At 43.2% G+C, this 13,618-nt stretch overlaps 1 protein-coding gene across 1 annotated transcript in view; it reads right to left on the bottom strand.

Moving 5' to 3' along the window:
- PGBD5 (piggyBac transposable element derived 5) overlaps positions 1-13,618 on the bottom strand; it is a 663,155-nt gene that overhangs the window by 386,574 nt on the left and 262,963 nt on the right. The window lies entirely within an intron of this gene.

The raw sequence follows: 13,618 nt of genomic DNA, 5'->3' as shown, positions 1-13,618 counted from the left end.
TTGTATGCAGACTAGTGTTAGAGTACCTGTGGTTATGGGTGAGAGATACAACTGTATCACATGGAATATTCGTGGGCTCAATACCCCTAAGAAAGTTAGGCAAGTATTGGCATACCTGGACAGGCACAAGATTCATATTGCCCTGTTACAAGAAACACATTTGTCCAGGCAGAGGGAGAACAGTATTGCATGCAGGTGGGCGGGGCACAGGGCTGCTTCTTCATTTTCAACATATGCCAGGGGTGTTCTTATTTTGATTAAAAGAGGCTTACCATTTACTCCAACTCGGACACAGACTGACTGTGAAGGTCGTTGGGCAATGATGCAGGGCAGACTGGGGAATACACTGGTTACACTCATCAATGTATATGGCCCAGTGGTTGATGAGCCGGGTACTTATGTGCAGTTGCTGGGGGTGCTTCAAACGTGGCCAGATGGCGCAATATTATGGGGAGGTGATTTTAATACACAACTAGATCCGTCCTTGGATAAATCTAACCCTCACGGAGCGCGTACGATTAAAATTGCGCAGTGTGTGCGGGATGCTATGGCAGAGATGGGTTTGGTCGACGTCTGGCGCCAACGCCATGCAACAAGAAGAACGGGCACGCACGTGACGCCCGCGCATCACAGCTGGTCCAGATTGGACTATTGGCTATTAAACGAGGAAGCTAGTGGATGGGTAACGGAGGTATATAATTTACCTCGTACGCTCTCAGATCATAACCCTATACTTCTTGAAGACCAGATACCGACCAACACGCACTTCCCTTTCACTTGGAGATTTAGAGCGGAGGCGTTATCAGACCCCATTTACGAGGACACAATTAGATGTGCGATTAAGCAATATTTTGAACTAAACGTGGGTACCGTGGACAGTCCAGCAATTTTATGGGAGGCATTCAAAGTTACAATTCGTGGGGTTTGTATAAGTACCACTTCAGCTGGCGAAGCTTGAAACACAACTCACTGCCCTTGAAGCGCAATATTGCGCAGACCCGGCTTCTGCTCCGCTTGATTGGCTTCACACCTTACTGAAAGAATATGATGCGATGGTGGACACAGAGATGAGATATAGGTCGAAGCGCCATGTGGCTAGAGCTTATGGTGAGGCTGGACGCCCTGGCAAAAGGCTTGCTGAGACGCTCCGATTTCGAGATCACCACCATCATATTCAGAAAATAGTAGACGGAAAGGGGGAAGAGCACTATCAACCAAGGGACATTGTGGAACAATTCAGACTGTTCTACGGCGAGCTCTATACCTCTGGTGGGGCATGTGATGAAGCTGCTCTGTCCGACTATCTAGAGGAGGTGGCCTGTGTGTGGCTTGCGGACAGCCACCGGTAATACCTAGGTCATCCTGTCGGGGAGTCTGATATTAGGGAACAACAGCAAGGCCCCTGGCCCGGATAGGCTGACTTCCGAATTCTATAAACAGTATGCGGATATTATCTCACCGTACTTATTAGAGGTATACGCGGAAGCCCACAACTCAGGGATACTGCCACCATCACTCAGACAGGCGCTTATTATCACTCTGTTAAAGAAGGATAAAGACCCGACACTATGTGAATCATATCGCCCCTTATCGCTGATAAATCTTGATGCTAAAATACTAGCAAAAATACTGGCCACTAGGCTGCAACCACTGCTCCCGATAATGGTGTTACCGGACCAATCTGGTTTCGTGCCGGGTCGTTCCACATCCAATAACCTCCGTACAATATTTGCCATGTATCATATTTTAAATCCCGATCTCCAAGCCGCGGCAGTCATGCTTGACGCCGCAAAGGCCTTCGACTCCATCAAATGGGGATACATGTCTTATATTTTAAGGAGAATGGGTTTTCCCAATGTCTTTTTACGCTAGCTGCAACTATTATATACGGACATATCGGCGAGGGTGAGAGTAGGTGGCCTCACATCGGCTCCCTTTAGGGTGGACAGGGGCACCAGACAGGGGTGCCCGCTGTCGCCTCTATTTGCTCTTATGCTCTAACCGCTCACTTGTATTCTCCGTCAACGCCACAGAAAGGCAGCACTTAATTTTAATCAAAGGCCGGTTGGGATTTCTCTATATGCGGATTATATGGTCCTTTTTATACGGGAACCACAGACCTACCTTTCCACAGTGTTGCGGGAATGCATCAGATTTGGTCTCTTCTCTGGACTCTCTATTAACTGGGAGAAATCAGTGATACTCCCATTAACGGTGTGCACGCGTCCCACACCCCCTTAAAGTTTCCACTGATTTGGACGACCGAACCTGTCAAATACTTTGGTGTCTGGGTGCATCGGGATCCAGAGATAGTCATGAAAGAGAATTATGGGAGGGCTCTACTTCAGTTGGAGGAACAGGTGGAAAGGTGGTTACATCTTCCTTTATCTTTGGCGGATCGGGTGGCGGTGGTTAAAATGTTGGTTTTACCTCGCTTCTTGTATTTATTCTGTAACATTCCTATCAGACTAACCAGTCATTTCTTTGCCAAAGTTAAAACACAACTTTTAAGGCTTATATGGGGAGGGAAGCAGGCGAGAATCAGCTGGACCAGACTTCCGTATGTAAGGGGCGGATTCAGGGCACCTGATCTATTTCTTTACTATCTCTGTGCACATGCGGCTCTGTCGGTGATGCGGGAGACGGGCCCAATCAGGGCGTTAAAGGATGTGGGACTAACACACATGCAAAATTTGTATTCAGGGGGCTTGTGCACGCTGGACACAGGGTTGGACTTCATCACCAACCCAACACCTCTATTCACATACACTATATACCGTCTTAGGCGGGCTTTACAAGGTCACTACCCGGGGTTTCCGGCAGAGCCTCAGACTCTCCTTTCTCTACAGCAGCTATTAGTTGCACCCAAAAAGAAGAAATTAATTACTAGGCTTTACACAACTCTTCAGGAGGAGACGCAGAGGGGGGAAGATCGTAGCCTAGAACGCTGGAATGCGATGTTGGAGGTCCCGCTAACGGTAAAGGAATGGGAACAAATATGTGCCTTGATGGGTAAACTTTTACCTAACGGTAACTTACGTATTATTCATATAAAATTTCTTCATCAAGTGTACTACACTCCCCGCAAATTGCATAAGATGGGGCTCCGTGACTCCGCGCAGTGTACAAGATGTGGACACGTCGATGCAGATTTCTGTCACCTTGCATGGAACTGTGCTGGGGTGTTTACATACTGGAAAGAGATCCTCAGTCACATTCACAAGATTTCAGGGGTTGAGCTGCAATGTACACCAGTCACTTGTTTGCTTTGCTATGTGCCTCGCGTGAAAGGGGTGATGGGAAGGTTTGTGCGTATTGCCCTGCTGCTGGCCAAACGGCGTGTTGCCATGTCTTGGGAGGGACGGCTGGGTCCTCAGCTCAAAAATTGGATTTCAGATTTGATTTACTGTAAAGAAACTCTTGCACTTTACGCTGAGGAGCTGCCGGTCACATCTAGACCTAATGATATATGGGAGCCACTTAGACACTATTTGCAGATTTACACCACTACTGAGGAAGGGGGTCCCTAAATTGAATGCTGATTGCCTTTAGTTTTTTTTTTTATTGGTCACTGGAGGTAGGATGCTCAAATTTAGGTTGGTTTGTGGTCCGTTAGAGAATGTGCAACTCTCATTGGTCATGCTTTGTTCTCTTCCGATAATTATGTCCTGATCGCTTCAGGTGCCTTGTGTGACAACATCTGTGATGTTGTTTTGCTGTGTCTCTGTTTGAAATTCAATAAAAAGATTTAAAGAGTGGTCCCACTCATGAGTGATTAATAAACTTGTTATTTATTTCCAACTCCAGTGCTGATTTCTATTTTGTTGGTCTTTGAACCCGTGGACAAAAGGGTGACCCTGCACCAGTGTACCCCTAAAAAGGTACATTTCCACAGTTGGCGCCCGACTCATGGGGACCCATTGGAGACGTGGCCGTCCGAAGGAGTGGTCTTGACGGAAGATCAAAATCTCACTGAGGAAGCGCACTGCACGAGGAGACCTTTGTCTTTGCAGGCCGATGTGATTTTTCCGGTTTCCCAAATTTGACCCTCCAGGTGATGGCAGGTCTCAACTGGGGTTTTCTTTGGTGCAATTTTGGAGTGACCATTAGGTTGACCGGAGATCAGCAGATGGAATTTGGAATTTTCTGTTTGGTAAGGTCACTAAAGCGGCATGATTTGTTAAGCCTGGGCTTTTTTGTTTTGAATTTCAATCTTTGCAAAGTTTGAAGGCAGGTAATGTGGAGATTTTTCTCCTTTTGAAATATTTTGAAGTAGTAATATTTTACGCATATTGGTAAAGCATGCCTGTTCTCAGCATACTCCGTAGGGGGTGTTGCTGCTCTGGGGGTACCAAAGTAAAACTTGAAAAAAAAAAGTCAGCCGGCTCCCCCAGAGGGGACACCTAATAGAGACATATATGTAAAATATGGTATTTCTTCCATAATGTACGGTCCACTGTGGAACAAATACACACAAAAAAGATTTTGATCTGCAATGGCCAGTGAATGGGTCATTTGATTCTAAAAAGGTTCAATATGTAGAGCAGTGTTTATTTAGAAGAAAAAGTAGACAGGATATGTTTGATTGTGTGCGTATGTGGGAGAAAGAAGTACGAGAGAGAGTGAAGAGAGCAGAAGCTATAGCAATCAAAGAACAACAAAAAGCTATATGTCAAAAAGCGCTAAGAAAAGAAGGGAAAAAAAATAGAAAAAGAAGATAGGGAACGTCGATTAGAGGTAAATGGCCATTATCCTATTAGGCGCCCTATTTATCCGATACTTAATAAACCTCAGGATGACTGCATCCTATTAGAATGCTACCCACCCCCGTATAAATTTCCCACTCCAAGTGCCCCTGTTGAGGTTTCTGACGACGAGCATTTGTCTTTAGATGACAAAGAGCAAGAATAAACAAGATGGGCGACAGACTCGCTCTACTTTGACTAGAACAGAAAAAGGTAAATAAAAAACCGCTGCTAGGGAGGAGGCTCGTCGGTCTCACGCGGCATCGCTCATTGTAACTATGGTTCAACAGTGGAACATCACAGAGCAATTATATTTTGTAGAAAAATTTGTTTGGGAGGTAATATTTGATTATAGACAAATTTCTCAGGAATTAGAGCCAAAGGGGTATTTTATATATAATTGGGTTTACACTCCTTGGAGTAGAGCTGACGTGATGGCATCATCTATTTTGTTGTTTGCCAATGAAAATGAGATTGCCTAAGAAGAAGGAGATCACTGCGACAACGAGCAACGGCTCTACAATCTGCCTCCTTGGTCTGACTTTGAGTGCTGCGATCATCACTACTGTAATGTGGGTAGTGGAGGAAGTAATGCCTGGAGCTTACGTACCTAACATTACTGTTACATCACTTGGTGCAAAAGAGCACCATCATTTTGATTTGCCGCAACATGAACAGGAATACCGGCAACATCTGAGAAACAATTCATTTCTTCAAATGTTGCATCAGACACACCAGCTAAGCAATGCTACTATCTGTTGGGTTTGTGGCAAGATTCCTCCTCATCAGAACATAAAAGGAATCCCATTGTCACCGCTGCCATTCTCTCACAATGGCTCATGCCCAGCTTGGTTCAAACTTCTATATGCCTCTAATGAACAAAGTCTGTTACCCCAACGAAGATGGGGACCCATAAGCAAAAGGGACTGCTTTAGAAATGGAAGAATATAGTAAAGGAAATGCAGCAACAAACTATGTGTATCCAAATTCTAGGTCGGCTAAAGTAAATGGACCCCTTGTTATCTCTGTTGCCATGACCACTGGCCCCCTTTGTGTACAAAGTACAGGCGATGTGCCAGTGGGCCACAGTAACTGTACTACAGTGTTGCAGATGTCTACGAGAGGCTGAAGCAGCTTCCTTGCATCACGTCACACTTATTTTGTTTGTGGAACTAAGGCATACTACTTCCTACATCGAGACTAGTCTGGTACCTGTTACATAGCCTTCTTCTACCACCTGTGTTTTTAGCTCCCCTAACCTACCATCAAGATTTGCAATTGTTCGATCACTATGCTGGTAGTAGGGGAAAAAGTGCAATCAATGTCTCTGTAGTCGACCAGACAGAGACCACATGGAAACAATATAGACTGGAGCATGCTGTATCATCGGATCCAGCTGTTGTGTCTTCACACCAGACAATTCACCTTCTGTATATGCGGTCATCTCCAAACTACACAAAATAGCTACTGAGATAGATCAAGACTCAGGAACATGGACTTGGGCTGGATGGTTCTGGAACGTATTTTCTGTGTGGGGCTTAAAAGTATTATCGGTCTTCTTCATAATTATTGTAATTCTCTTCTCTTGTTTATGTATCCAGTGCGGGCCAATGCTTTGTTCCCTCTGTATTTTCACTTGTACTACTTGTCTACCATCTAAAACAAATGTCCAAAATGTAAATGCCCGTTTAGCACTAGACCGAGAAGTCAGCAATATAATGTTCATTGATATACATGATGTTTATCGTACCCCTTTTAAAGCATAGGAAAATGTCTTAGCTTATGCCAAAAGGGCCGTCTGTGGAAAACATGTAATATTTTACTTGGCATAAGTGACAGCCATTTTTGGCTGTGGTGTCCATTTAAGTTTCCTTCGTAATTCTTTCGTCTTTTCACTCTGCTTGTGCTATCTATTTTAGTTGACTTCCTGACTCAGCTAAAATTAAAGTACGTGCTGAGGGTTTGTTGCTGCCACAGCACCTGGTCTCAGATGTCAACTGTCAACCATGTACTGCTGCCATAAGCACTCCTGCTCCCCCTCCCACTTTGCTGACCAAGTGGTTATTCATATGCCCTTGTTTGCTGAAAACTATTTCTAAAACTTGTTCTTCCTATTTCTGTTTACATGCATACAGTGCAAAAAACCTATATAAAAGCCCTGTGTTCTGTGACTTCAGTGTACTACTTCAGGCAGCACTTAAGAGTGCTGTGTGGATTTAGTCCCACTCATGAGTGATTAATAAACTGTTATTTATTTCCAACTCCAGTGCGGATCTCTATTTTGTTGGTCTTTGAACCCGTGGATAAAAGGGTGACCCTGCACCAGTGTACCCCTAAAAAGGTACATTTCTACACTACTACAGCCAAGATCCTTGATCCTGTGGCGGTTGCACAGTAACCCAAGGAAGTAATATGCTGGCAGTGCTGCATCGGCACTGTAGAGGATATTACGAGTTTCCTCACTGCCCTCCTTTTCATGGCAGTGAGCCCGCCATGAAGAGGGTGGTGGTAACAAGGGGGGGGGGGGGCTACAGGGCCTCCTGCACAGACAGAAAAGCACATGTTGTGTCCCCCGTTATTTTTGCACCCCCTGTTCCTGCACGGACAGCAATGCACAACATTGTGCATTTCTGTCCGTGCAGGAATGGGCTGCGGCACTCCTTCAGCGGTGCCTTTCTAAGGCTCTCTTATGAGCCTTGGAAAGGCACCCCTGTGGGACCACAGCCACAGGACCGCCTACCAGGATTACAACTTGTAATCCGGCAGGTGGACTGACTACGTATTTGGTAGTGTTGGAGCAGGGCAATGGCGTGGTGGCCCACTACAAGATCGCCAAACTAGCTAGGACCCTTAGAGGTTGGGGCTGAAGGTAGCTCATGGTGCCTCTCACTTTTCTCAGCTCCCCGAGGTTAGGCTTTTCGAGAGACAGGGAGGGACAAAAGAGAAAGAGAGGGAGAGGAGACTGGTTTGAGTATTTTTGCTGGGGCTGCTTTTGGTTCCCCATCTGGCACTGGGCTTTTTCATGCTTTGACTAACTGTATCCACACAACCTTTTAGAACACTTATGCTCCTATAGTCGTTTACTGTAGTATAGTGTCATAGATATGTTACAAAACATGACATCAAATAAACGAGGTGATGGTGTAACAATACTCCATTTAGGCAACAGAAAGATCAATAAACTAATTGACACACTAAACACATCATCTGGGTCTAATCACCTGCTGTAAAGCCAATCCCAACGGTTTGTTCATAACAAGATACAATCTTGTATTTCTTGAAAACTTCTTCGAAGACCGCAGGCAAGAAACTCTGATGATGGTGGACTTCTACCTCAAGCCTAAGAGACCAAATTTAAAATCAGAGTTCAACTTTCTTTAACATTCACATAATGCACTTTCATCAGATAGTGAGGGGCCTAACGCTTGAATTAGTGCTCACACTGATGACACCGCAATATATAATGTTATACAACCATAGAACTGAACAGACAATACTGAAAAACTACGTTTGCTGAACTCCTTGAGGCAATAGCCAAAGGAATCAAAAGAAACTCACCAGATACCACCTGCAGTTGGAACATATCTATAAAAATATTCCCAATTCTGGCTAAGCTGGACCAACAGTACTAGAAATAAAAGGCTTTGCATCCAATCCATCAGACAAATGGGAGAATGAGGAGCCGACCAACCTGACACAAACTAGATGTAAAGTGAAACGGGTGGCACATTTCTCTGCACAAAGAGGACAAGATCAATTGGAAGGGACACAGGAAGGCCATCATAAAACAGTCAAGAGCATCACAAAGGTCTGCCTTGCAAAATATGTTAATGAAGCACACATCCAGTCAAACTATAAAAGTTGTGCTTAAAAATAGTCAGTATGCTTCCAACGAACACTATGACCATCCTCTAAAGTTCTACAAAACAAAACTTTCCAATATCTGGGATTCCATCTCAAACAGCCCAGTTTCCTCAACGAGCTCACCCACCACTCTGCCTCTAGTCCAATGTGTTTTTAAACTTTCAAATACCTAGTGAAGGAAGAAGTGACAATATTCGTTCTCAAAATAAAAATATACAGCTTGCACGAGACTCTCTGCTCGGTTTCAGGCATAAGACAAATTCTCCTCTTTCTCAACAGCAACATAAAAACCATAATAGATGCCTTGCTACAACACTGAATCGTCCCAAAACCTCTGAAATGCACTATTATCACGTCCTTCTTGCCAAAACACTTGGCAGACCTGAAGATCCTAGCCACATATCTGTCATTTAGTCCTAAGGTTTCTCTGTTGTTCATACTGTTTGAGTTTCTACTGTAGGATGATAGGTTCTATCCCATAGATCATCCTGGGTGTATGCAGAGCTCTTTGGAAGAGATTGTTCATGCTATAGTGTTGGGCTTTGAGGGCCAATGTAGTCCCGCCTTTTCAAATTACTCACATTTAAAACTTGTCTAGCAAACACATTCTGAATTTATTGTGTCTTCCTTATGAGATCTTTTGAAAGTCTGATGTAGAGGCCATTCACATAGTCTAGACCTGACAAAGATAGAGCTATTGATTCTTGAATCCAGTGCGATAGGCTAAATCAAAGAAAGTATGTTGTAAAGAAAGCATCCCTAGACATTTGGTTTACTTGGGCTTGGAGTGGGAAATTAAGAGTCCATGAACAAATGAAGGCTCTTGGCTGTTTCTGATGTGGTTTGTAGCTGTCCTAGCTTAGAGGAACATGAGAATAAAGGATTAGAATTGTGTTAAGGTCTGCAAATTTTGATGAGTTATGTTTAAAATGGCTCTTTAGCATACATTGGTCTATTTCCAAAAGGCAGTCATTGATTCCGTGGCGCTTGAAGTCCTTAGCTTTTTGGAATTTTGAGATGGTCTGGGTAGCCCCTGCATAGCTGTAGCAAGTTAGTCTGAAGGAGTTGAAAAGGATAGGTTAGAGAGGAGGTGGGAGATTGTTGAACCTAGGAGTTCACCTACTCAAGAGGAGAATGGCATTGAGTAAGACGATGTAAACGTGACATAGTTGGGATTAGTTAATGAGATATGAATTTATCCAATTGAGAATCATGCCCTGAATTCTTGTATCTTTCAGCCTTTATACTAGTATTAGGTGGTCTACAGTGTCAAATGCGGGTGACAGTTTAGGAGGAGTTCTATTCACATCAGTCCTCTTGAGATCATCCAACATTAATGCTGAATCCATACCACACATTAGCCTTAAGTTACAGCAACACAGAAACAGCAATTTTGTCAATCACTTTCATAGTCATTGCTCAAATTGGACCACAGAACGCAACCCTGGAAATCTTTCATTAAGAAATTCAACTTTGACCCATACTAACAATACTACTAGACTATTCAGTGACTGCAACAGAGACAATAGGTGGAAGGAGATGGGTAAGAATGACATAAAAGGGGACACATTGGTTCTCATAACGCTTCGCTTTCTGTAAACACCTCAAGAGATATCTTAGCTGCAACCACCTGGCAGAAAACACATCTTTCACCTATGAACACTACTTTAAGTTTAACAGGATGCCCAAGGAGAGCTTCAATTCCCTTGGCATTATGGTCTTTTTAACACAAAATGTTTCTCTTTAACTCACCAAAGAGTGGAGATAGATCAGGGAATAGTAGCAAATGATTCCCTTGTACATCACTGCTTTCTTGTGCATAGCTGCCTGCAACATCCGATCACAGCTTTTTGCAGATTTGAATACCATCATGTCAGTCCCATCATCATCATAGTGCTGATGATGGCTTCTGATGCGGTCTTTTTTTTTGCCCTGCTGACTGTATCACCATCTTCTTCATCCTTAAATATTAGAAGATGTCTCACAATTTCATCATTGCTCGATAAAGTGATTAATCAGCCACTGACAAGGGAGGACCTTGCAAGCTCTCCACAGGTTGCCAAATGGTGCAATTTTGCATCCATTTTCACAATATACAACATCTTTATAGCAAGTTTAAATGAATTGACTTTTTTAAACATTAGAGTCATATTTTTATATTTGTATTGGTATTATTACCTTAATTAGTACCATATATGTAAATCAAATAAACTTTAATGCAACCCTTATGCCCACCTAACACTTCACCTTAAATTAAAATTATTAATTATGCTTAACCTATCCATAACACTAGCCCTAGCACTTAATTGCTATAAATTCAGTTTCATTACATAAATTATTGCAAAATTAAACCTAACTGTAATCCTAGCCGTTAATACATGTAAATTAAATTGAAAGACATTAAATAATTATCCTTAAACTAACCTTGAAACTAACTCTAATCCTTAAATAAAGTCAAATACATTTAAAGCAACTGAGTGACTATCTTTACCCTAACTGTGCTATCCATAGTTCTAAGCATTAATTAATTTATATTCAATGTATTTAAATATTAACATCAACCATAAAGCAACACCAGCCAAGCAGACATGTACTGTTTGTACTCTTCTCCCCTGTCACTCCAATCCCGAAAGTGACAAAAAAGTCATCTGTTACAAAGTAGTTTATTTGACAAAGTACATACCACTAGTACCTCGCCTAGGCACATCCGGAATAGGAATATTCAAAACAGGATTCTAAACTCTTAATTCTACCATTCTAAGACTTTCCTGGACAACATCAGTGCTTGTTTTTGTACCTTGAACACCCATCTGCCCTGCATTGTGTAAGTGATGGTTGAAATGCTCGACATTTCCATTACACTGTGGGTCAAACAACACAGTTATCATATGCATGGTAAAGTTAACCTACTCCTGACTGGTACATTTAATTTACTTGCACATCTCTAGTATATGGAACTATATGTACCCAGGACCTGCAAATAAAATGTTACTAGTGGGCAGCAGCACGTAGTGTGCCACCCACTAAAGCAGCTCTTAAAACATGCCTCAGGCCTGCCACAGCAGCCTGTATTGCAATTTTAAACTGCCATTTCAACCTAGAAGGATAACCCTTTTACCAGGCCTAAACCTTCCTTTTAAATACGTTTAGGTCACCCTAAGGTAGGCCCTAGCCACCCCTAGAGCAGGGTGCATTGTATTTAGAACACGTCCTGACAGTGATGAGGTCCTAAAGAGGCCTATCTCTTTCTGTAGACTAATACTGGGCTACCATATTACACTTAATGAGTGCTAATGTCAAATCGGAAGTGGATAGATCTACCGTTTACACTCAAATGAATGGTGATTTAAAATCCTCTTTAATATTAAACTCAGATTTCAAGTTTCTTTTCTGAAATTGCCACTTTTAGAAAGTTGGTATTTGCTGGCCCAAACCAACTATGCCGTTCTGCCAGTTTCCTGAGTCACATTACTGTGAATGGCTCTGTTGTGATTGCTTCCAGGCAGTTAGACCAAAGCAGCCTAGGTGTGAGCGTAGCAAGTCTTCCTGATAGAATGGTTGGGGAGGAGCTGTACCATGCTATGTTTACACATCAAAAGGCCCTGTCTGCAGCACTCACAAAGGAACTTGACACCAGGACCATCTTTAATGTTGTCACCTTAGACAGTTTGGAGCCAAGACCAGGGAAGGACGGATTAGAACCAGTTTTGGGGTTAAGCCACAAAGGCTGGCACCAGGTATAAAAATAGAACCTTCAGAACGTCTCATCAGAACACTTCCGTGCCTGTGAAAGATTCAGAAGAGAAGAAGAACTGCTCTTCTGTCTGACGAAGATGGGCTTCCCTGCAGACTAAGGGAGGAAGAATGGAATGCTTGCCTTGACTCCAAGCTACCCGAAGTGACTCCAAAGGCGATTTAGTTAGCTGACCTCCTGTCTGGGCTACAGTGGCACAACAAGCTTCCAGAGGCCTCCACACAACTGCCCAGCTGACCTGTACCAAATGGACCTGCGTGCGCCCTGCTGGTGGTCTATGCTGGATGGAGTGAGTCCTGGTCCCCAAGAGGTACCCCCAGATCCTAGGCCCTTGGCAGGAATCAGTGTAGACTTAATATGAAAAAAAGTAAAGATACAGAGATTTGAAGTCTTTGCGACCGCAAAGTGACTTCTTTGTGGAGAGAATCGACGGCCCATAAAGACCACCAACTCAAAGCTCCTACACGACCACCTCTTCACGCCGACAGCAACCATACACGACGAAAGTCAACAAGAACCAGCATTTTGCGCCGACAGTGACCGTCCGAGATGATCAACCAATGAAAAGCTCCAGGAATTACCATTCTTCGTGTTATTGCAATGGCTTCCTGCAACGCTCGACCTGCTCCTCGTGCCAACAAACCTCCTCCTCACAGCCTTTGCCAACGCGAATGCCACCCTTTGTACCAGACTTAAGAAGGTAACTCTTCAGCAAGAATAAATTGGTCCTCAGAGCCATCCCGCGCTCCATCAGGGTCAGTGCAACCAGATAATCGCAAGTGGCGCTTTGTGCTTCTTAGAGCTATTTTCACCCAAAACTTTACAGACTCATATCTCTGGTTCTACTGATTGGATTTTTGTCCTTGTGGTGTCATTTTATGTATTAAACTTTAACCTATTTACCTACACTGGTTTGGGATTTTTCTTGTGTTGTCACTTTGTATTGTTTGAGTGCTGCTTAAATACTGTACACACTGTCTCTAAGTCAAGACTGACTGCATTGTGCCAAGCTACCAGAGGGTTAAGCACAGGTTCATTTGGTGACTTTGTGGTTCACCGTGACAAGGATTGCATTTATTATTTGAGTGAGGCTTTCACCCCTCTCAGCTAATGATCACATTTCTTACAATATGAATTATCATCTCATATTCAACACCAATATAGTAAAATGTATTACAAATCTAGGAAAATATCAAAATGTAATACACTGCATATAAAGGACTGTGACGCATTCAGATGTAAAGCAACTACTAAA

This window comes from Triturus cristatus, chromosome 6 (genome assembly GCF_964204655.1).
Source record: "Triturus cristatus chromosome 6, aTriCri1.1, whole genome shotgun sequence".
Lineage (NCBI taxonomy): Eukaryota > Metazoa > Chordata > Amphibia > Caudata > Salamandridae > Triturus > Triturus cristatus.
Note: the sequence above shows the minus strand (reverse complement) of the source record. Positions and strands in the feature narration are given on the sequence as shown.